This window comes from Hippopotamus amphibius, chromosome 10, assembly GCF_030028045.1.
Source record: "Hippopotamus amphibius kiboko isolate mHipAmp2 chromosome 10, mHipAmp2.hap2, whole genome shotgun sequence".
NCBI classification, from domain to species: domain Eukaryota; kingdom Metazoa; phylum Chordata; class Mammalia; order Artiodactyla; family Hippopotamidae; genus Hippopotamus; species Hippopotamus amphibius.
Genome location: NC_080195.1, coordinates 55669547 through 55694005, shown reverse-complemented (window position 1 = coordinate 55694005; position 24459 = coordinate 55669547). Strand labels below are relative to the sequence as shown.

The 24459-nt window shown below is 38.2% G+C and overlaps 1 protein-coding gene across 1 annotated transcript in view; it reads right to left on the bottom strand.

Annotated features, from left to right (window-relative positions):
* The window catches only part of LSAMP (limbic system associated membrane protein), a 626032-nt gene that overhangs the window by 292344 nt on the left and 309229 nt on the right, over nucleotides 1-24459 (bottom strand). The window lies entirely within an intron of this gene.

The following is a 24459-nucleotide window of genomic DNA, read 5'->3' as shown; positions in this document are numbered from 1 at the left end:
CACGGTGTCCTCCCATCTTAGGAGGTAAGAGTCATCTCCATCCCTCCTCATGACACCCATAAGGCTCTGATGAGTCCCTTTCCCGGTAAAACACTGACTCCCTTCCCTCTTCTGACTGCAAGAACCTGAATACTATTTTCTGTTAATTGTCTAGTTTCTTTTGCCTTTCACAAGTGTCACAAAGTTCTCCATGCTGGGTTACCTTTTGGAAGAGTGGGCTGGGAGCAGTGCCCAGAGCAATCCTGAACAGTGCATGGCATGGCAGGAAGAAGGTAGAAAGGGAAGTTTTTATTCCTATTTGGGTGTGAGTCTGTTCTTTATACTATCTCTCATTTCACAAAAATATATGCATTCCAGAAATATATTTTTTTCCTAGTGCCTTAGGGATTGCTATTAGAAAAACAGAGATCCCTAGGAATCATAAAATCCTGAGATGTAATAAAATCAGACACTTAAGAAAGCAGTAGTACCACTTTTTACACTCACATATTTAAGGGAAATAACTCTGTTTTATAAAACACTAACAGTAATACTCTCAACATTTATAATCTTATGATACCCACCAAATAAGTCATACAATGAAAGCACTGAAAGTGAACCCCTCAGGTAGGTTTCAGACTCCAATGGTCTGCTTTCACTTTGGATTTTTCCTCCAGGTGGGTCATAAAGTTAGGAATCTGGCATTCTTTGTCTATTCAGCTTAGTTATTACATCAGTGGGAAGCAGAGTCCCTACATTTTATTATGTTTTCCTTTTATTTTATGCCACTGGGTTAACAGTTGAGAATCACCACTTTTAGTATCTAGAATAGTGTGCAAATGTAGATGCTTTTCAATAGTATTTTATGAAGTGGAAGGAATTGTTTTGCTTACTATCCATCTCTTTATAATTGTTTGCAGGTTTTGAAGATTTCTGGAAACACTTGAAACGGAATCTTTAGTCTAGCTCAGATTTTATAAACTGATACAATGAAAACAATATGGCTTGCATTTGGCAGACATTTTTTTCTTAAAATAAGCCAATGCATTTATGTTAGTTTTAATAGAGCCTGAACAGGAAGCAAAGCCAGAAGTACCCAATAAATTGCTTTTAAGCCAATATTGTTGAGAATTTATTTGTATTTATAGGTGTTACTAGATTTAATTCCCACAATCTTTGTAAGACAGGTACTCTTGATTATTCCTATTGTACAGAAAAGGAAGATGGTCACAGAGAGGTCAACTACATTGTTCAAGGAATCTTAGTTGATAAATGGTGCTAGGGATGGTATCTAGTTTGCTTTCTACCTTTATTGCAGGGCTATAATCCTATTCCTTCTCTCTGCCTCTGTCCTGGGTTCAGGCTCTATTTTCTCTAGTCCATATTTTTCTCTTTTTCTGTTTATTTAGTTATTTTTGTGGAAAACACCCTCTAGTAACTTTCTGATTAAGATATGTGACATGTAAATTATTTTATGAATTTTATGTCTGTTGACCAAATGTGAGTGTTAAAAAAACCTCAACTTTGTTGAGTAGAGCGCTTTAGATCAGAAACCATTTTCCTTCAGAATTTTGAAGATATTTCCCATTGAATTCTAAATGCCAGTTTTGCTATTGAGAAGTCCAAAAATCACTTTGGTATCTTATCCTCTGAATGTGACTTGCTTTTCCATTCTTTCTCCTACTTGGATGTTTATTAGTTCTCTGTCCCAATGTTCTGAAAGTTCAAGGTGAAGTGCCTTGGGGTGGGTCTACTTTCTTCCATCGAGCTTTCAATCCTTTCCATCTGGAAACGCCTATCCTTCAGCTCAGGAAATTTTATTGAACTATTTCATTGATGATTTGCTTCCTTCCTTTTTCTCTACTTTCTTTTCCTGTAATTACTGCTATTTGGATAGTAGGTCTCCTGGACTGGGCCTGTAATATAATCTTTTCTTCCCTTCCATTTTCCATCTTTTTGTCTTTTGCCTATACTTCCTGTGTGATTTTCTCAGCTCTTAAAGTCAATACATCTATTGTTTTTCATTTCTACCATCATGTTTTAAATTTCCAAGACCTCTTGTGTATGGGTGCAACACCTTCTCTTGTTTAAGAATATTAATAATATTTAAAAGTTTTCTCCTGTTCAAATTCTCTCTCTTTTCCCCAAGTTGCCTTATCTGTTTGTTTCTTTTGGTTTCTCTCTTTGGTGTTAAGAGGCATTCCTTAGGTATCTGGTAATCTTCATATGCTATTTATATTTAAAATGAAGAATACAATGTAGTGAGTTCTTGGAAGACTCTCTCTCCGAGCCCCATCAGAAGTCTGATCACCATGAGGCTGCCATGCTGCGGAGTCCATGCACAGGAACTGCGGCCAAGCATTCTAGCTGAGCCCACCCTTCCAGTCTTCCTGACAAGGTGCCAGATGCGTGAGGGAAGCTCACCTGGGACCCCCAGACCAGCTCAACTGTGGGCTGCAGAGCACGAAGCAACCCTAGTCAACACTGCATGAAACAGAAGAATCCCCTAGTCAAGCCCTGGCCTGGCTCCTGGATCTTGAGATATAATCACGCGGCTGTTGTTTTACGACAGTAAGATCTGGATAATTTTTATACAGCAAGGGATTATCAAAACATTAGATTCATATGGACTAACAAGGCAAGGTGATATCTAAAATACTGGTGAGTCAAAATGAATGCAGTTTGAATAATGACTTAAAAAAATGGCGATTAGAAATTCCGCACGTGTGGGTGGGACTCTTTGAAGATTTAATGGCAGGGTGATCTGGCTGTGCTGTTCCTCCAAGAAGCAGTTTATTATCCCCTGATATTTATTTATTTATCTATTACTTTTAAAATAAGCTTTATTTTTTAGAGCAGTTTTATATTTACAGAAAAATTACAAAGTCAGCATCGACTTGCCATAAACTCCACACCAATCTCTCCCTGTTAACATATTACATTAGTGTGGTACATTTGTCACAATTAATGGGCTAATATTGACACATTACTGTTATTAACCAAAGTCTGTACATGACTCATATTTTCTTAGGTTTTGCCTAATATCCTTTTTCTCTTCCAGATCACACGCAGGGTACCACATTAGGTGCTAAGTCTCTTTAGGCTCCTCTTGGCTGTGACATTTTCCCAGACCTTCCTTGTTTTTGATGGCTTTGATAGTTTTGAGGAATATTAGGTATTTTGTAGAATATCCCTCTATTGGAATCTGTCTGATGTTTTTTTCCTGATGAGACTGGAGTTCGGGGTTTAGGGGAGGAAAGCATGGGCAAAAAGTGCCATATTTATAACCCCATATTAAGGGTACGTACTGTACTGCCTCGTCACTGTTGACAACGACCTTGATCACCTGGCTGAGGCAGTGTAGGTCAGGCTTCTCCACTGTACAGTTACTTGTTTCTTTTCCCTTTCCATACTCTCCTCTTTGGAAGGAAGTCATTATGAGCAGCCCACAGGTAAGGAGTGGGGAGTTATTCTATATAGATCATTTAGAGTACTTCTGCATGGGAGAGTTCTCTCTTTCCATACTTATTTATCCAATCACTTATTTACATCAGTATGGACTCACAGATATTTATTTTATGATGCCCCCCCTTTTCTTAGATCTTTCCTTGTGAGTGAGTTATAGTCCCCAGGAAAGAGTTGCACAGTATTCTGGTTAGAGGATAAAATCTGGCTGTAAATACACTGGAGTCTCAGTGGAAAATTAGGGCTAAGGTTGGAGTCTTGCTATTTAATATGCAAATATTATGCACCTGACCCTCAGATGTATTTGGTGTCCCCTAGTACAAAGACCCAGTTTTAATTTCTCCAGAGATTGAAACCAAATTATCTTGCTTAGTTTAGTCAAGGAGAGTCAGCCAGGGGCATGGAGAGAGGAAGGGATCTAGAGATTTAACTCACTTTTCAACATGATTCAAACAAGTTTTCTTATTTTAGTTGTTCTTCCCTCAACCTTGATCTTTCCCCTAATTTCAGTGGTATATGGTGCTGCCAATTCCTGAACAGTTTGTGGGAAGAATTGGTTTGGTTCTCAGCTCTTCTTGTTGCTGGCTTAGGCTTCAGCATTTTCATGTCTGCTAAATCAGTTTCACTCATCCATCTGCTTTACAGCTTCCAAAATTGCTTTCGCTGTGCTCTCCTATCTTGTTCTCCCCATCTCCCCTTGTACGTTTGCCTTTAGAGACAAAAAAACAACAACAACCCTTTATAGCAGGTTTAGTAGAGTTTGGGGAAGAGTGAAATTGGAGGTGTGTTCAGTTCACCACCTTTTCACAGATTTGCTCAGGATTAGAGACAGCTCCGAGAGACAGAGGCGCTGTCTCACTCATCCTTGTATCCCCATCACCCACCCCCCACCCATAAGCTTGATAAAGAGTAGGAGGTAAATACTAAGTGAGTCTCATACATGAAAATAGGAAGCAGAGTCAGGACTCAAATACAAATCTATATCCAAGTTAGTTTTTATTTTTTACATTGCACTAAACTTCCACCTCGTATCAGTTATAAAGTTTGTATTTTCAACATTTAAAATAGAATTTTTCATCCACGCAATCATGCAGATCAGTACTTTTCAAAGTTTTATGTGTGTACATATATCCTGGGGGTTTCTTAAAGTGCAGATTCTGATTTGGTAAGTCTGGATGGGCTGTCTCTCTGCTGGTCTAAGAGCCACAAACTTGTATAGCAAGAATGTTTGGTAATGGGTTTATAGCACTGTATATTCTGGCATTATAAAATGCCATTTTACATTTTATTTCTTTGTAAAGGTACTATTTTGCATAACAATTTTGTCAGAATCAGGACTTGGACAGCAACAAGTTGAGTTGTCCTGGGAAAAGGAAGAACCAGGAGCTCAAGTCAACCTACTGCAGTAGAAACTAAATTCCATCAAATATCCATAAGATTGTTAACTGTGGAGAGATGGCTGGGGCTAGGTATTACTACAGACCACATACATGTGTGTATTCATATAAATTTTTATTTATTTATTTATTTTTTTTTTTATTATTATTTTATTTTATTTTTTGGGGGGGTACACCAGGTTCAATCAACTGTTTTTATACACATATCCCCATATTCCCTCCCTTCCTTGACGCCCCCCCTCGATTCCCCCCCACCCTCCCTGCCCCAGTCCTCTAAGGCATCTTCCATCCTCGAGTTGGACTCCCTTTGTTATACAACAACTTCCCACTGACTATTTTACAGTTGGTAGTATATATATGTCTGTACTACTCTCCCGCTTCTTCTCAGTTTCCCCTTCACCCCCCGCCCCCTCCCATACCTCGAGTTCTCCAGTCCATTCCCTGTATCTGCTTCCCTGTTCTTGTCACTGAGTTCATCAGTACCATTTTTAGATTCCGTATATGTGAGTTAGCATACAATATTTGTCTTTCTCTTTCTGACTTACTTCACTCTGTATGACAGATTGTAGTTCTATCCACCTCATTACATATAGCTCCATCTCATCCCTTTTTAGAGCTGAGTAATATTCCATTGTATATATATGCCACATCTTCTGTATCCATTCATTTGTTGATGGGCATTTAGGTTGCTTCCATGTCCTGGCTATTGTAAAGAGTGCTGCAATAAACATTATGGTACAAGTTTCTTTTGGGATTATGGTTTTCTTTGGGTATATGCCCAGGAGTGGGATGACTGGATCATATGGTAGTTCTATTTGTAGTTTTTTAAGGAACCTCCAAATTGTTTTCCATAGTGGCTGTACCAACTTACAGTCCCACCAACAGTGCAGGAGAGTTCCTTTTTCTCCACACCCTCTCCAACATTTGTTGTTTCCAGACTTTGTGATGATGGCCATTCTGATTGGTGTGAGGTGATACCTCATTGTGGCTTTCACTTGCATTTCTCTGATGATGAGTGATGTTGAGCATCTTTTCATGTGTTTGTTGGCCATCTGTATGTCTTCTTTGGAGAAATGTCTATTTAGGTCTTCTGCCCATTTGTGGATTGGGTTATTTGCTTTTTTGGTATGAAGCTGCATGAGCTGCTTGTATATTTTGGAGGTTAATCCTTTGTCTGTTGTTTCATAGGCAATTATTTTTTCCCATTCTGAGGGTTGCCTTTTAGTCTTGTTTATGGTTTCTTTTGCTGTGCAAAAGCTTTTAAGTTTCATGAGGTCCCATTCGTTTATTCTTGATTTTATTTCCATGATTCTAGGAGGCGGGTCAAAAAGGATGTTGCTTTGATGTATGTCAAAGAGTGTTCTGCCTATGTTTTCCTCTAGGAGTTTTATATTGTCTGGCCTTATATGTAGGTCTTTAATCCATTTGGAGTTTATTTTTGTGTATGGTGTTAGGAAGTGTTCTAATTTCATTCTTTTACATGTTGCTGTCCAATTTTCCCAGCACCACTTATTGAAGAGGCTGTCTTTTTTCCATTGTATACTCGTGCCTCCTTTGTCAAAGATAAGGTGCCCATATGTGTTTGGGCTTACTTCTGAGTTCTCTATTCTGTTCCATTGATCTTCCTTTCTATTTTTGTGCCAGTACCATACTGTCTTGATCACTATGGCCTTGTAGTATAGTTTGAAGTCAGGAAGCCTGATTCCACCAACTCCATTTTTCCTTCTCAAGATTGCTTTGGCTATTCGGGGTCTTTTGCGTTTCCATACAAATCGTAAGATTTCTTGCTCTAGTTCTGTGAAAAATGCCATTGGTAATCTGATCGGGATTGCATTAAATCTGTAAATTGCTTTGGGTAGTACAGTCATTTTCACGATGTTGATTCTTCCAATCCAGGAACATGGTATATCCCTCCATCTGTTTATGTCATCTTTGATTTCTTTCATCAATGTCTTAAAGTTTTCTGCATACAGATCTTTTGCCTCCTTAGGCAGGTTTATTCCTAGGTATTTTATTCTTTTGGTTGCAATGGTGAATGGGAGAGTTTCCTTAATTTCTCTTTCTGCTCTTCCATTGTTAGTGTATAGGAATGCAAGAGATTTCTGTGCATTAATTTTGTATCCTGCTACTTTACTAAACTCATCAATGAGTGCTAGCAGTTTTCTGGTAGAGTCTTTAGGGTTTTCTATATATAGTATCATGTCATCTGCAAAGAGTGATAATTTTACTTCTTCTTTTCCAATTTGGATTCCTTTGATTTCTTTTTCTTCTCTGATTGCTGTGGCTAACACTTCCAAAACTATGTTGAATAACAGTGGTGAGAGTGGACACCCTTGTCTTGTTCCTGTTCTTAGAGGGAATTCTTCCAGTTTTTCTCCATTGAGAACAATGTTGGCTTTTGGTTTGTCATATATGGCTTTTATGATGTTGAGGTAATTTCCTTCTATGCCCATTTTCTGGAGAGCTTTTATCATAAATGGATGTTGAACTTTGTCAAAAGCTTTTTCTGCATCTATTGAAATGATCATATGGTTTTTATCCTTCAATTTGTTGATATGATGTATCACGTTGATTGATTTGCGTATATTGAAGAATCCTTGCATCCCAGGGATAAACCCCACTTGATCGTGGTGTATGATTTTTTTAATGTGCTGTTGCAGTCTGTTAGCTAGTATTTTGTTGAGGATTTTTGCATCTATATTCATCAGTGATATTGGTCTGTAGTTTTCTTTTTTTGTGACATCTTTGCCTGGTTTTGGTATCAGGGTGATGGTAGCCTCATAGAATGAGTTTGGGAGTGCTCCGCCTTCTGCAATATTTTGGAAGAGTTTGAGAAGGATAGGTGTTAACTCTTCTCGAAATGTTTGATAGAATTCGCCTGTGAATCCATCTGGTCCTGGGCTTTTGTGTGTTGGGAGATTTTTAATCACTGCCTCAATTTCTGTACTTGTGATTGGTCTGTTCATGGTTTCTATTTCTTCCTGGTTCAGTCTTGGAAGATTGTATTTTTCTAAGAATGTATCCATTTCTTCCAGGTTATCCAATTGATTGGCATATAGTTGCTTGTAGTAGTCTCTCATGATGTTTTGTATTTCTGAGGTGTCCGTTGTGACTTCTCCTTTTTCATTTCTAATTCTGTTGATTTGCATCTTCTCCCTTTTTTTCTTGATGAGTCTGGCTAATGGTTTATCAATTTTGTTAATCTTCTCAAAGAACCAGCTTTTAGTTTTATTTATTTTTCTTATGGTTTCTTTCCTTTCTTTTTCATTTATTTCTGCTCTGATCTTTATGATATCTTTCCTTCTGCTCACTTTGGGGTTTCTTTGTTCTTCTTTCTCTAGTTGTTTGAGGTGTAAGGTTAGGTTGTTTATTCGATCATTTTCTTGTTTCTTAAGGTAGGACTGTATTGCTATAAACTTCCCTCTTAGAACTGCTTTTGCTGCGTCCCATAGGTTTTGGGTTGTTGTGTTTTCGTTGTCATTTGTTTCTAGATACTTTTTGATTTCCTCTTTGATTTCTTTAGTAATTCCTTGGTTGTTTAGGAGTGAATTGTTTAGCCTCCATGTGTTTGTATTTTTTGCAGTTTTTTTCCTGTAATTGATATCTAGTCTCATGGCGTTGTGGTCTGAGAAGATGCTTGATATGATTTCAATTTTCTTGAATTTGCTGAGGTTTGATTTGTGACCCAAGATGTGATCTATCCTGGAAAATGTTCCGTGTGCACTTGAGAAGAAAGTGTAGTCTGTCGTTTTTGGATGGAATGTCCTATAAATATCAATGAAGTCGAGATGGTCTAATGTGTCATTTAAAGCTTGTGTGTCCTTATTTATTTTCTGTTTGGATGATCTGTCCATTGATGTAAGTGGGGTGTTCAAGTCTCCCACTATTATTGTGTTACTGTCGATGTCCCCTTTTATAGCTGTTAGCATTTGCCTTATGTATTGAGGTGCTCCTATATTGGGGGCATAGATATTTACCATTGTGATATGTTCTTCTTGGATGGATCCCTTGATCATTATGTAGTGCCCTTCCTTGTCTCTTTTAATAGTCTTTACTTTCAAGTCTAATTTGTCTGATATGAGTATTGCTACTCCAGCTTTCTTTTGACTTCCATTTGCATGGAATATCTTTTTCCATCCCTTCACTTTCAGTCTATATGTATCCCTTGGTCTGAAGTGGGTTTCTTGTAGGCAGCATATAGAAGGGTCTTGTTTTTGTATCCATTCAGCCAGTCTATGTCTTTTGGTTGGAGCATTTAATCCATTTACATTTAAAGTGATTATTGACATGTGTGTTCCAATTACCATTTTCTGAATTGTTTTGGGTTTGTATTTGTAGGTGTTTTCCTTTTCTTGTGTTTCCTACTTAGAGAAGTTCCTTTAGCACTTGTTGTAAGGCTGGTTTGGTGGTGCTGAATTCTCTTAACTTTTGCTTGTCTGGAAAGCTTTTGATTTCTCCCTCAAATCTGAATGAGATTCTTGCTGGGTAAAGTATTCTTGGCTGTAGGTTTCTCTCTTTCAGGACTTTCAGGATATCCTGCCATTCCCTTCTGGCCTGCAGAGTTTCTGTAGAAAGGTCAGCTGTTATCCTGATGGGTTTTCCCTTATATGTTGTTTGTTGCTTTTCTCTTGCTGCTTTTAATATTTTTTCTTTGTGTTGAATTGTCGTTAGTTTGATTAATATGTGTCTTGGTGTATTTCTCCTTGGGTTTATTCTGTATGGGACTCTCTGTGCTTCTTGGACTTGGTGAATTATTTCCTTTCCCATGTTGGGGAAGTTTTCCACTAGAACCTCTTCAAATATTTTCACAGACCCTTTCTTGTTTTCTTCTTCTTCTGGGATGCCTATAATTCGAATGTTGGTACGTTTAAGGTTATCACTGAGGTCTCTGAGGCTGTCTTCTAGTCTTTTTATTTTTTTATCTTTTTCCTGCTCTGTGGCGTTTATTTCTTCCATTCTATCTTCCAACTCACTTATTCGTTCTTCTGCCTCAGTCATTCTGCTGGTTAGAGCATCTAGAGTATTTTTAATTTCAGTTATTTTGTTATCCATTGCTGTTTGTTTTTCTGAGTTCTTATGAACTGTTTCTTGTACTTTCTCTAATTTGTTATCGAGATTTTGTATCATTTTTACTATCATTACTCTAAATTCTTTTTCAGGCATTTTTCCTATTTCCTCCTCATTTATTTGGTCTTGTGGGTTTTTTTCCTGCTCCTTTGCCTGCATGGTGTTTCTTTGTTTCCTCATGGTTGTCCAAGCTTTTGGGGTTGCTTGTCCTGGTGATAGAGGTGTTTATAGAAGACTGTCCAAGCCTCAGACTAATGTCCAAGTATTGGATTAGACGAATATTCAGTCTAGGAAACACATACATGTATAAGACACACAATTATTGAATCCGTTAGGACATAAGGCTCTAGAAAGACCTGACAGAACCCCAGTGTGCTATCAGATATTCAGAGAGAAACCCAGCAGAAATTGACAACTGAAACAGAACAAATCAGAGACAAAAGCAAAAGCAAACAAACAACAAATAACACCCTACACATACAAACATCAATCCAGGGAGATTTTGTAAGCTAGGATCAAATATAGAAATGAGCTGGAGTACCACCAGAGAGAATGGAGATTCTCAGAATGTAATTAGACAACTGTACTAAGAACTAAGATATAGACAAAAGCCTAATATTAATACCAAGGCAGTGCATCATCTGGAGAATAGAGCAAGGAGTCTGAGCAGACCGATAGTGTTGCTTATAAGTATGTTAAGATAAAATACACTTAAAATGGCTGGAAGAAAGGGGAACAGAAGAGCGTAATGTGGTTGGAAATATGCAAAGAAAAAGAAAGGAATAGAAGTGTATAAAAGAAAGGGATGAAAGTAAAGTATGAAAGATATTTTGTCTGTACTACCAAAAACTTAGCTAGATATAGAAGTATTTTAAAAGGCAAAAAAAAAAAAAAAAAAAAAAAAAAAAAAAAGAGTAAAAAATATCCTTATAAAATTATGTTGTAAAACTTGTAGATCCCTTAGGGCTAAGATAGTATTTAATAAATCAAAAAAAAAAAAAAAAAAAAAAAAAATCCAGAACTGATCCCCGAATGGACCAGTTCAATAGGTATTGATACTACTATTTCTGTTTCCTTAGCGTCTCAGCTGTAAGTGTCCTTTTCCTTGCCTTGGGTTTTTTTTTTTGCGTTATTCTGTGACCAGCAGAGGTTCCTTTATTGTTCGTCTGTAAGCCTCGGTGTGTGGGGAGGGAGAGGGTGCAATAGTGGCTCCTTCTCCTGGGAGGGAGTGAGCAGTGGCGCACTGTTGCTTCAGTCAGGCTTGGAGGTGCCTGTTGCAGAGGGCGCTGGTGGCTCAGGCGTACACAGAAAGTCTTAGAGTTGGGCCTCTCTCGGGGTTTTTTCTTTTTGATGCTGGTTTTTTTTTTTTTTTTTTTCTCTCGGCAGCCTCCCTGCTGCTGGCGTTGCAAGGAGTTTTAATCTAGCCCCGCCCGAGCGCCTGAGGGTGCTTGTTATCCCTGAGCGCCTTAGGTGGCCCCGCAGGGCGTCTCTCCGCTGCCTGTTGCAGAGGCGCAGAAAGAGAGAGAGAGGCTATGCGCGCGGCTCCTCCTCCCCGCCCGTGAGCCTGCAGCCTCTAGCCGCCATCATGGCCGGGCAGCTCTCAGGGATCGGCACTCCTCTCCGCGGACCTCCTCCCTCCTGTCCTCTCGGTCCGTCACCCTACCGGCAACAATGTTTCTCCCCCTGAACCAGCTCTCCGGTTCCCACGCTCCCGCTCCTGGACCCTCCGTTCAGCCGCGGATCGATGTCTCTGTCCGGGAACGCTGAGCTGCGCTGCGGACCCTCCGTATGTTTCTCACTCCCTCCCGTCTGCCACAGCTCCGCCGCTTCACCCTCTTTGAGCCCTCGTAGATGCCTCCCTACCGGCTATGTCAGGTTCTCCGCAGCCCTTTCCGGTGTCCGAGGCCGTCTGCTGGTGTTCAGCTGGTTCTCTGTGGGAATGACTGTGTCCTTCCGTGCATTCCCAATGCATCTGTGGAGAGGGATGCACTCCACGTCTCTCTACTTCGCCGCCATCTTTTTCTCCTCATATAAATTTTTATACCATACCTTATACCTTCCTTATACCAAACTGATTTAAAATGGCTTCACTATGCATGCTAATAATATTTATTAAGAGAGACAAGGAAATCAAGGCAAAGGGGAACTGATGAGAAGAAAGATAAAACAAATGTCGAGGTTAGTACACAAAATATATGCCATGGTTTCTGCAAACTAATGACAGGGGTGTCATAAATATGTCCCTGGGCAGTCAGCACAAAAATGGATAGATACACAGTCATTTACATAAGTCACTATGGCTAAGAAGACAATTTCTTTAGTTTAGTTTCACAAAGAGAAGGCCATATAATCTCCCATACAATACTATCAAGGACACCTTGAGAGTAATAATCTCATATGGAAACCCAGATAATATACATTTGTTCAGGCATGAATTTAGGTGCTGATGATGGAGAGATAAAAATAAATAACCTTTCTTAAGGAGCTCACAGTTTTATGGGGAGACTAAGAAATTTCAAATAAGATGTGTATGACAGAAGTACAAGGTTTGCTGGTAGCCCAAATGAGGAAGAAATTAACTCAGACAGGGGAATGATGGGGTTTCAGACTGGTTTATGGAGTAAGAAATAAAATCATGCCTGAATAAATGTATATTACATGTTGCCAAAATCTCTAAAAATACAAGATCTTAATCTAAGTGGGCACTGCATTGTGGTCCGTAGAAGTAAAAGCAAACAAACAAAGAAAAGAGATGAGAGAAAATATGTATAACTAGGGAGTCCTGGCAACAAATGTGTGGAAACTGTCTCTGGAAGACCGAAGTTCAAGGAATCCGGTAACTCTTTGTTTTCAGTACAAATCAGGGACACAAGCTTCTAGGGCCCCAGTGTAAGGGCAGTCCTAAAAGCAAGGTTCACAGGAGACTGGCTGCAGCTTCTGGAGCAGTCCAACAAGCTAGATGAGTGGTCCTTAACCAGTTTTGGTTCCCAGATACCTTTGAAAATATGACTAAGGCTATTTAACATCTACTTAGGAAAACTCTAAATGTACACACATGCAAAGTTTTTTAATTTGGGCTGAGGGGTTGTAAGAACATCACAGACCTTTTTAAGATTTCCTTAGATCATGAGTAAAAAACAAACTCAATTTGATGGATACATCAGGCTATCATTATAATTTGAGACTGGGAACAATTTAGATACTCTTGGGAACTCCCTTTATTTTAATTCTGTGCTCATCTAGTGACCTTCTGATTACAGAATATCAACAAGTTAAGGTGAATGACAGACTCCACGAAGCCCATTACAGGAACCCCAGGTTGAGAACATTCAGGCTAAGGGCAATGTGAAGGCTGAGACTTGCAAAGGTCACAACATCTTTGACTTTTTTAAAAATCCCAATCACGTTTCATGTGTGTGCACTTTTCTCATTTACTTGAACTCCCTGGCATTTCTGCAGACCCACTAATAATTGCTTACTGTTAAGACCTAAAGCTAAAAACTGAAATACTGTGCTTTTGCTTTGCATGGAGACCTCAGTGAATAAAAGATAAGTGCTTTCTCAATGTACAAATATTGGGCCCAGCAATGAGTTTGCAACTCTTTGGACCTTCCTAGAGAACACAACCACAAACTTCACAGGTCATGAAAACCTGTTCATTCAGTTAGTTTAATCAGCACAATTTTGACCTTATGTGAACTTACTTGCAGGTTTTTAAAAATGAATCACAGACTTTTCCCACTATTAGAATAACAGCTGATACAGCATATCTCAGTCTCTACCTAGGTCCCTAGAACCTACAAATGGTAACTCACAGTGAGTGAGATGCCAGGTGGTGCCAAGCATTTTTCTGCACAACATACATGTATTATCTCAGTGAAACTGTCCCCCTGAGATGCCATGAGGAAGGCGCTATGGTGATGCTCAGTTCAGAGGACAGAACTCAGGGTAAGCAACTTGCCTGAGTTCATACAGCTAACGAGTGGCAGAGCCAGGTCAAAGCTCAGGCAGGCTGATACCGGAGCCTGCATTGTTCATTGTTTCACTATACTCTCTCTCAGAGGCCCTCATGCAAAAATAAAAATCAATGTATTAACACAGTGGATACAAGATAAATGTGGGAATAATGGGGGAAGCTGGTTAAATAATATTACTTGAATTCAATGGAATTCTATGCTGTCATTAAAATGTAGTCAGTGGGCTGATAAAATAGTCACAATATATTGCTAAATGAATAAAGCAAATATATTGTATAGTAAAACCCACTTATACCTTCACACACATACAGAAACACAGGAACTCACACACATGAATAAGGGATATACAGTATATATATCAAAATGTTAATCATGATAATTATGAAGTGGTGGGTAGATAGTTTTAATTTATTCTCTCAAGAACGTCCTTCTCCTGATCTTTGCGCAGCTGGCTCCTTTCTTGTGTTCAGAGTTTAGTTCAAATGTCACCTTATCAGGGAGGTCTTCCCTGACTCGTTGGTATGAAGTAGACAGCTATAGGTGCTCTCTTTATATTCTTATTTAAGAACTATATCATACTATCAATATTTATTATCTAAATAGTAAAGTATTTATTTAGATAAATACTTTATTATTTATCTAATAATATTGATAAATAATATTGCCACAATATTATTTGGCAATATTTATTGATAATTTTTATGTATGGTTTTACTTTTCTATTATTTCCACTATAATTAATCTCCATGTCCCTCTTATTTGTTTCGGTAACTCTTAACTCAAATTTAACCAAAAGAAGTTCACAGATTCTCACCCTCCACCCATCTCTACATTCAGTCAGAGTATCACATGTAACTGGCTAGCACAGAGCTCTGGTAGCCATGGGCGACATGGAGGTGATGCTCCCTGCTCTCAGAAGATTACTTCTGGTGAGTTCGAAAGACTTTGAAACAAGTTGACTCTTGAACAACATGGTCCACTTATTCATGGATTTTTTTTCAATAAATACATACTAAGTACTACATGGTCCATAGTTGGTTGAATCCACTGATGCAGAACTGCACATGTGGAGGGTGGATTTTAATGTTATAGGTGGATTTTCGACTGCATGGAGGGATGGTGCCCCTAACCCCTACAATGTTCAAGGGCCATTGGTAACTGATAAAAGATACATAATGGTAATATAAAGTATAGGGACTTACAGGAAAAACTAACTTTTCCTGAGTTATTTTTCAAACTGAAAAAGCCAAAATAACTCATTTGTTTTTTAAAATTATCACAAAACTACAGAAGCAATTCTCATGGTAAAGGCAATAATAGGAAAACAGCAGTAAATGATTAGTGTTTGATCAGGTCTCCTTTGCCCATTTATAAATAGATATAAGCAAAGGTAGAGTGAACTACCTTCTCATTTGCATTTGAGTGACTGTGTCTTAACAGGAGCTTTGGGATAGTAGATACTTTCTTTAGTCATGGAGCACAGCTGAAGCATTTTTTTTCCCTCAGAGATACAGTTTTTTCTCTGCATATATTCTAAAGTTAACGTACTTCTGACATGCCTATGGAAAGAAATAGCAAGGAAAGTCTAGGTTTTTCAACTTTGATGGCATTCTAACAATAGACAAAGCTATTCCACATGGGAAACATTATGATGTGGAGGAAAGTTGGAAGACTAATAATTACTAATTTACCATTGAACTTGAAGAACAAAAGCCATTCTGCTTTAATTGTTACACTCTCTCCTTTATCTCTTTCAATAACACCATTGTGAATCAAAAGTGTTCTCTTGGATTATGTTTTTATTTTAAATGAATAAGTGTATCCAAGATACTAGGTATGATATGTTAAACTTTAAAGGTAAAAAAGAAATCACTCTGCCCCAAGACTTTGTTAGCATAGTAGATACTAGTACGGTTTACCCAATCCACCTTTGGAATATGTCCTAAGTGCCTTGACTTTGACACTGTGCAATAGTTCCAGAAATTTTGAGATGAATTATATTTCAGAGAATATAAGATATAATTGAAGAAAAGGTCAATTCACTAAGAAACTACAGGAATACAACTTTGGAACAAGAGGTGATATGTCTTTCTTACTACCACTAAGATATGATTTGGAGAAAAACACTAATGCACTCAGGAACCATAAGAGTACAAGTTCAGGGCAAACGCTTCCTTACCACCTTACATGGTCAGATCGGTAGGCATAAAAGCAACAAACATGGAATTCTCTTCATGCATCTGGTGGAAGACAAATTTCTCATCTAGAAAGAACCATGAAATCACTCAGTATAGACCACTGATGTGCAAAAATGAAAAGTAAGTGAGCAACTTAAATAGAGAAAGGCCTACAAATGTTGTAAGTTTTTATCCACTGAAACTTTTGCAGTTTGAATAGGAGACCTACTACGCTCATATCCCAGAGAACCAAAGACATCATTGGTTCTCACTCATGAAAATGATCTGTGGGCTCTGAGGCTTTCTGAGTTGCTCCACAGTCATATTAAAGTATTACACTCTTATCTTAAACTAATCCCATCTTCAGGGAATCACCCAGGGTGTTTGTCTCAAACCTTGAACAGTTTATTTTGATTAAATCATTTGGGAAAACCAAATCTAAATATATATATATATCCTTCACACATAAGCATTTTAAACTAATTAAAATGTAAATAACTTTGAAAACACTTTAGAGACTGATTTACCACCAACCATACTTATAAAAGCAAATTACAGTTGTGAACAAGTTTCTGGCCAAGAGAGATTTGAAAACACAAAATGAAAATGTAAAAATATGAGGAAAAAAGAAAGGGACTCAATATTCTCCATTTTACTTCAAGACTACAGAATGAATGGAATTAAGCAGTTAAAGAAATGAGGTTTTTATAACAGTTTCAGATTGCTGTAGACTTGAAGATGACCACAGATATACTCAAAGAAAAAATACAATTAGGGTCACAAATATTCATTTTACACACACAAACAAAGGGTTATTGTTTTCATTTGAAAACTTCACTCCTAGTCCTGCTCAGCAAAGAACTGACTGACCTTTGCTAATTTTGAGGGGACAAATCAGCAGTGTCTGGAAGGATGCAGAGATTTGGGGTTTTGAAGGGAAACAGAAAGAGAAATTCCTCCCTGCAGCACATCTGGGTCATTTATTTCCCAGGGACCTCTGGCTTAGCCTCCTGTGCTCTCGTTGTGGATGGTGTCCCAGCTCCGTTGTCTCTTTTCCACTTGAAAGCAGAGAATGGTTTCTGTTATAGGGGGCAAGACAGTGACAAACCCATTTCCATATATAAAGCCAACTCTGCAATATCATCAAATGATAAAGTCCTTACAAGAACAAAATGAGGTTTCATCTGTTTTGTGCCTATTTTTTCCCAACAATAATCAAGGGATACCATCTTTTGGGATATTCTGTTTGCTTCCCCTTTCTCCACTTCTCTCTCTTTCATAGTTGTTAATTATTCATTGGTGTTTTTGTCCCCTCCTACTTTTTCTCTTTTCTTCCATGTATTCCTTTATCTTTCCTTGGGGTCCATGTTCATTTTTGCAATTTGTCTTTCCTCGTTAAGAGTTTTCATCCAATGGCATCTCTCTTTCATTCAAACTCCTTCACTGCCTTGACTCTCCTCTCTGCTTTTGTAACACCTTCACCAACTCTTTAACTTCCTTCAACTTGACTTTCCTAAGCTCAACAGGAATTGGTTTCCCACAGATTGACTGCATTTATTTGCTGCTTTATTTCAGTTGGAAAAACAATAAAATGGAGGGTCAGTTTGTACCCTAGTTCCTAGGAGTTTAGCTCTGAACTCACCTTCAGTCCAGTACTCGTAATGAGCTTTATAAACTAGAGCAATCCAATAAATAATAGAGAAAAACAAACAAACAAAATCTTGGCAGAGTGTATTTGATGGTATTTCTTCTGGCAACAATGAAAACTGGGAATGATTTATAATTAGTAACCAAAAAGCGAAAAGACGGTAAGGTTTAGGGAATTAGGATCGATGGTTGTGCCTGGGCTCATTGCTCTTTCATAGTAAATAATATTCTTTCACACACTAAGGAATCCGAGCTGTGGGGAAAATGTGGATGATAGATTCTGGACTTTACCTTCATGCTGCAGCATTTTATATCCATTTGCAGACAGGATTCTTCTGCAGACCCCAAGAAAGAAGATAGAGAGGTTTTTTGTTTGTTCATTTTTTGTTTTGTTTGGGGGAAGAAGATTGGGAAATTGAGATAAACATGTCTTTGGACTTTGAATATACCTTTCCAAAGCTTCTAAACTTTTGCCTACATGGAAAGAAAAATTGTGACAAAAACAGGGAAGCTCAAACATGCAGCCAACACATCTGGATGTCAGAATGTATTTTCTCTTTGGCAATGTGCAAACTTGACTTGAATCTCAGAAGGATCAATATGAGTCATGACTCACCTTTGCTGCTTCACTGTAACCAGTGAGATTCTGCAGGTATATGGAGACAAAAAGCCAGTGCACAAGTCCTTTCTTGAGACCACTGTCAATGGACATGCACAAAGGATACCAATCCCTCTGCCAAATTTATTTCAGAAGTAAAGCAGTGTTGGTTCAAGATCTAATGAATGATAGGAAACAGTAGCATGAATTATGTCCTTCATTTATGTTTTTTAAGCATGTAAGTCCAGACTCAGAGCCCTATGTTGTGTGCTTGCCTACATGAATAGGATTTTGACCTATCCCTTAAAGGGTTAAGAATCCAGCTGGAGAGATTAGGAAAGTCTGTCAATAAATGTCACTACTTGCACATGAGATGTGTCTGGATCCGAACTCTTGCTCTGGGAAATTTAAGGCTTTCTGCGAAACAGAAATCTAGTTAAATGAAAAGTGCTGGTTTAGATCTTAATTTTTTCTGTAAATTTTTCAGATGTCTACATTCATTTTTGTGATTTATTTGTAGGGAGTAACTCAAGTGATATAGAAAGCAACTCCAGGATTTGCTAATAATTGTCTACTAATAAAATGCAAAATGCATAGGTTCTTTATTATTTAATTTCCTGTATTAAAGTTCAGTTAATTTGGATACCAAACAAGTTTGGTTTACATATTGAATTATATAGTGGCTGATCTAATTGTCTGAACAATTTTCTGTGGATACTGATAATCAGTATATCCTTCCTGTGTCTTTTGCATCTATAGGATTCACTATAGTCAAACAGTAAGAGACCACTATTGTTATTTATTTATTTTTTAGTGCAATACAGGCATATTTTAATGACATGAAAGGATGCCCAACAGGTGGGGAAAAAGTAGAAAACACTGTTCAAATGAATACTATTGAAGTATATTTGCAAATCTTAAATCATTTTCAGGAGATGTGCAAATTCACAAGTACAAAAATATTCACATTTAAAAATAAAGTTGGGAAAGAAAGCTCTTTTTAATATACCTCCTCTCAAAGTGGGGATTTGTGCTCTAGAAAGGTTAAAAGCTGAGTAGGCAAAATTTTTTTTTTCAGTGTTTGCGGATGTTTCTTGTAGAGACGGCTCTTGAAGCAAATAGTAGTGAAATTATTTGACTTTCCCTTTTTTAAATAATGGAGACATACTGAAAAAAAGACATTTTTATGTTTCTGCTGTTTACTCATTAGGAGAATTAATCTCATTTTAAGAAACATACATTTCCTCTGAAACCACTGTTTTTAAAGATCAGCTTCACAGATCACAGTGCTTAGCATCTCTGCTAGAAGTTTCAAAGCTGCACTGTCAATCATTCAACAGGTTCCTGAAGACTTAGATTTGTCTTCGTTCACACCACTGGGCAAACAAGGTGTTCCAGGCCCTTGGACTATGGTTATTGGCTTGCTTTAGTTTTTAATTTGAATCTCTGGTATGATTGTCTGCAACTGTCAAATTTTAATATTCACTCATTCATTCAATACGCATTTACAGAATGTTTTGTATGTTTCAGGAAATGTAAGTTGGGGGGATCACAAGGGTAAAGATATAACTGTTGTGCTAACAAGATCATAGTATAGTGGAAGAAGAGTCATATGGATTGAACAACTATGATCCATCAGACTTCTTTTTATAGACATCTCTTCATTTCCTTCTTCCAATGAAGATGCTCAGAGAACCTGGGCAATTTCACACAGCTGGGAAGAAGTAGTAGTAAAATCCAAACACCTGAGTATCTGACTCCAGAAGTCAGACTCTCCTCCCACTGAGTAGTGTTCCTGGAAATTGGTAGAGTGGTTTCTTCCTTTATGTTTCGTGAATGCTCATGGGTGAGAGGTTAACTGTATTTATTCATGTTACTTACCCTCAAAACAAATTCTCATAATTACATTGCGGTCTGCATCAAGTGATATAATGGACAAAGTTAGGAAACACCAGTGCTGCCACCTATTCGGAATGCACACTGGGACACCACTTCAACATTCCAAAGAACAATATCACCTAAGTGACCATTGTCCCTGTATGTGAGGTCCACCCCCTCATTATAATTGCAGGAGGCATTTCTCCCACTGTTTGGCACAAAAACTTAGAGAAGAGATCCAGACAATATATTTCTTCAACTAAGATTAAGATGTAGGATAAGAACACAATGCAGAAAAAGAGGGAAAAATTTAATTCTCACTTTGATGTGACCTCTCCAAAAAAAAAGAACATTAAAACAACATGTCACTAATATTTTTGCTCAGTGCCATTCATATGTCACCCGAGTTAACTAAACACCTTTCAGCAATGTGACAACATTTCTGGGTATTTGTCAAAAACAAATGTTCAGGCTACTGAAAAATATAAAAATCACAAATAGGTTGAATTTGGTGGATTCATAAATGTGCACGGAAAGGCAAGACTGTGTAAGATTAAGTGACTAAATTTATATTACATCCATGATATCCCTTGAAAAACTTAACAGAATGTGAATTCATAGAACCTTGATATTTGGCAATGGAAATGTTGATAAAAATTTATTTGGCAATTTAGAGGACTGTCAGATAATAGACTAGGTACACAATATAATTAGAAATACTGAACTTTCTTCTGCATACACAATAGCTCGTGGCAAAGCTCTGGGTAAATCATGAACATAAGAGTGGAACTGTATTGCGTTTCACAGAACATCCTCAGGCCAAAAAAGACAAATAGGAGAGGTCCTGATTAAATATTTGCTCAGAAAATACCCTCTGATAATATACTGCCAATTTCCTACCTTGGGTAAATAGCACATCCCCCTCTTCCAAGGTAAGCAGGTCACTGCTATATTAGATTCTATTTACAAAACAGGAACTCTGGCCACAGAACTCACAGCAGTTATGTGAAAGGCATGGCGCAGCTGGTCTCAAAACACTGTCAGGGTGACCTTTGGCAAAGACCTAGTGGAAAATCATTTTCCCTAAAGGAAACCAACACCCCTCTCCCTATAATCCTGCTAGCACGATAGGGTATTAATGAAGCAAGCCCTGCTTCCAGCGGCCGTAGCACAAATTGCCTCATTTGGCTTGGTCAATGGGAGGACAAATGCCAGGCGGGGATATGCACACATGAGCATATGCAAGGTTTCCATGGAAATGCTACCCGTTCTGCCTGAAAGGCTTGGGGAGGCATCCAGCCCTACAGGGGTAAGCCGTCTCTTTCTGGAGGTCAGCCCAGTGAGAAGTAAAACCTTAAGAAACGCACCAGACTGGATTCTCTGTGTTCATCTAGTGGGTGATTAGAAGGATTGGGTTATCGATCTCATTTTCAATATTCACTGTCTTCCGAACACCAACTCCAAAAACAGTAGCCTGGTGTTCTTTTATTGCAGAGTCCAAACATAAAGATGACAAGCTTTCCCAAGCATATCAGGGGACACTCCCAGTAGTTTCAAACACAATATTTTAAGGAGACAAATGTTCTAGGCAACGGTGCCAAAAACCATGCTTTCTCGCCCATCACATGGCTGCTCTACCTAGCTCACATTCTCCTTCCCTTCACTTCATATATCTGCCACTTCCTCCCCCCACCCCCCTCCTGTTGCCTGTCTCCCTTATTTACAAAACTATTGGTCTATGGTTCAGGGAGTCACTTGGAAAGTAATCTGGCTGATTAAGAGTCCCACAAGCTGGTAGAGTGATTTAGTACACAAATGCCAACATTATCAACATCTGAATAGGAAGCTTGGGTTGACTAAATCTCAACTGTACAGGTACAAATACAGGTTGCAAAAGTTCTTACAGGAGCTGGTTTGTTCTTTTCGAACATAGCTCAGTAGCCTAATGCCTGACTGGTAAAAATTATTATTATTATTCAATATTAAACATGGACTACAAATGCTTCCATTTTAAAGATAAAGCTTCACAGATGGGACAAGAGATACTTGTATTTTTTTTCTATATATCATTGAGTATGTTCGAAATACAGTTTGAAAAGGGGCATCTTCTTACGATAGTGATGAAACTCAAGAATAATTTCTTCTTACTTTTAATTCTCACTGTCCCTCTTTTTTAAATATTTTGTTAAAATACACCTTTTTAAAGACAATACAGTAAGTATAGTTTTTTATATAAAGTATGGTCACAGCTTCTTCCACATAACTAATAAAAAAATTACCTACTTACTTTTAAAAAAAATTCTAAACATATATCTTTCTTCATCTCTTATCATACTTCTCTTTCCAAGTCCTTCCACTTCTTGTACACAGTTTTGCTCTAATGAACATGTATTGTTCTTTAGCCATTCAAGCTTCATTCACTTTATTTAAGGATCCATGTAAAAACACACACTTTCAATCTCTCTGCCTGTGTATGTTGGCTAAGACCCACTTGCTGACTGCAGGGAGGTTGTTCCGGGCTAAGCCAAGCAGTGTATCTGTTATTGGTTCAGAGAAAGCGATGTGATCCAATCAGAGAAAAAGTGGAATGAGGAAGTTTGAGAATTTGATTGACTTCCAAAAGAGAGAGGCCTGCCCTTCCCAGGGCATTTAAAGCCCAAAGGATACACAGTCTAGAGCTGCTACAGCCATGTTACGACCACGAGAAGAGAGCTTATCTGGAAATAAAGTCAACAGGGAAGCAAATAAGGCAAGATAGAGACAAAGAGGTGAACTGACACTTGCAGCTAGCTCTTCCACTGTGTTTCTCACTTACGTGAACCAATAAATAAACTCCCTCAGTGCTGGAGCCAGTTTAAGCCAGGTTTTCCACGACTCATAAATTTAATGATAAACTCACCCTATAAACAATGCCAAACAGGTAAACAGAAACTGAGTCCTATGCCAGTAGCCCCCACATTTTCAAGTCCAAAGACCTCTCTGAACAACTGCTGTGCTAATCCTTTGTAAGTCAATATCGAGGTACCAATACAGCTACTCAGTGAAGAAAACAGTCCAAAAGCCTCAGAACTAATGTCCTTTGAGGCCTTGGAAGACAAGCATTTTTAACCTGGTAGCATACATCATTTCACAGGACACTCAGCAGCTGTGATAAGCCTCCTAGCACACTCGGCAATGAAGGGAACACACAAGGTCAGGGTACCTTCCACGCACTGCTCCACACCTGATGGATTATTTGTAATAAGACGCAGTTGTTCACATTCCCTTTGTGAAATAAGAACTGTAAGGACTTGAACAAAAATGAAAATATAATTTTCTCACAAACATCTCATGACTAGAAATTCCCCAAATTTTTAAGAGAAAAAAATCTTCAGGTAGTTCTCTCTCATTTTGTTTTCCTACAGACGTTCCTTTTTCTTCCTCTCTCCTTTATTCCCTTAGTTCTCTCCCTTACATCTCTTTCAATAGTTTAGCCCTTTTCTCTCTCCTTAACTAGAATGACAGCAAAACAATTTCAATCGATTAGTAATTAATGACTTGATATGATTTGGTGAATCAGTTCATAGTTTATTTTAGCCTTAGCATATATATACCTCCCCAACTACTCTTTCTTGACTTATCCTGTAAGGAACCTCAATTCTACCTATTTCCTATTCCTTCACGGCATCTCCTCCACCACCTCCACGTTGCTATAAATACAGAGCAAGGAAGGGTTTGGCAAAATAGAATGAGATCGTGATCATAAATCTTTCCTCAGATCATTAAACCAAAGTTTCCTGACATAGCCAAACCTCTTCTCTGGGCCTGAATGAGGCCCAGACATTTTTATAACAGGAAGCCTCAAAAAGGAGATTTCAAAGATTAGCATTTGCCTGTTCGTCCAATCAACTGTAGGAAGTGCAGAAGACTACTTCACGAATTCAAATTCTGACTCAGCTGCACAACCCATGGGAATCCGAGCAGTTGGCTTAAACTCAGTGAATCTCAGTTTCCACATAAATTGAGGATGGTAATACCTACCTAATTAATTAATTCAGCACATATTTTTTAGCACCTGGCTAAGCATTATTCTAGGGGTTCATGATACACTTTGATTAAAATAGTGAAAATCCTATTTTAATGGAGTTTATATTTTACTTAATAGCATTGTTGAATGAACTAAATGATATAATGCAACCGAATCCGGAGCACAGTGCCTAGCACTCGGTAAAATACAACACATGGTATCCAAGGTGAGATTTCATTTCCAACTAGGGTATTCATAAAACTAGTAA